A 1,431-nucleotide genomic window follows, 5' to 3' on the forward strand; every position below is an offset into this window, starting at 1 on the left:
CCTATCCAAATGACCATGTGGTTTCTGTCTTTTGATTGGACTCTGACTGATACAGTCTACTAAGTCCTATAATCATTTTTGATCATCTTTTCTTCAGGGAGTGTTTGAGAGGGGGAAGTTGTGGTTTTCATCAATGCTTTACAATATAGACCAAAGGTCTATTTCCAGAATGTCACACAAAGCAAAAAGGAGCTGAACAAAAGTATAGAACTTAAATTAGAAACCTTCCCAAACTGATTACACACCATGATAAGATGATTCATATCTCTGTCCTAAAAGTGAGTTTGAGCAGTTTAGAGAATTATTACCTCCATGAGAAAAAATTTAAGTCTGTAGCTTTAAGTTTTACTCTTTTATATCCAACTAGAGGCCTGATGCATGAAATTTGTGCAAGGAGCCTGGCCCTCCCAGCCCCGGCTTTGTCCAGAAGGTTGTTTGGCTGTCCAATCTAATTAACATATTATGCTTTTATTATTATAGATATCCAAAATCATTTTTAAAAAAAGAATTTCAAGCAAATTACAAAAATTCAAACAAGATAAAATAAACTAGTTAATCAGGGAAACTGAAAGATAAAAATAGGGACAATAGATGAGTTTATTAGAATTTATGCTTCAAGATTCTATACACTCACCAGAAGTTTGCCACATATTTGTCTGTGAAGTTTTCAATAAAGCACAGATGATATGATTGGTTTCTAATTCATTGTGTCTTTGAGGTAAATATTAAGCCCTGATATTTGACAAAGGAGCCAAGAGCATACCATACGGTGGAGTCAAGACAGTCTCTTCAATAAATGATGCTGAAAAAATTGGTCAGATTCATGCAAAAAAATGAAACTAGATCACTAGCTTACACCATACACAAAAATAAACTTAAAATAGTTAAAGTACTTAAATGTAAGATGGGAAACCATAAAAATCTTAGAAGACTCCATAGTAAAATATCAGACATGTGTTGTAGCAATATCTTTACTGATACAGCTCCCAGGGCAATGGAAACTAAAGAGAAAATAAACACATGGGACTACATCAAAATAAAAAGCTTCTGCACAGCAAAAGAAACAATCAACCAAACAAGAAAGCCCATTGCATGGGAGAGCATATTTGCCAATGTTATCTCTGATAAGAGTTTAATCTCCAAAATTTACAGGGAACTCATACAACTTAACAAAAGGAAAATAAATAAGCCAATCAAAAAAAAATGGGCAAAGGACCTAAATAGACACTTTTCAAAAGAGGACATATTAAAATTTCCTCAAAGTCACTAATCATCCAAGAGATGCAAATCAAAACAACAATGAGGAACCATCTCACACTGTCAGAATGGCTATCATCAACAAATCAACAAAGGACAAGTGCTGGAGAGGATGTGGAGAAAAAGCAACCCTCGTGCACTGCTGGTGGGAATGCAGACTGGTGCAGCCACTGT

Source organism: Myotis nattereri (assembly GCF_964212035.1).
Source record: "Myotis nattereri genome assembly, chromosome: X".
NCBI classification, from domain to species: Eukaryota; Metazoa; Chordata; class Mammalia; order Chiroptera; family Vespertilionidae; genus Myotis; species Myotis nattereri.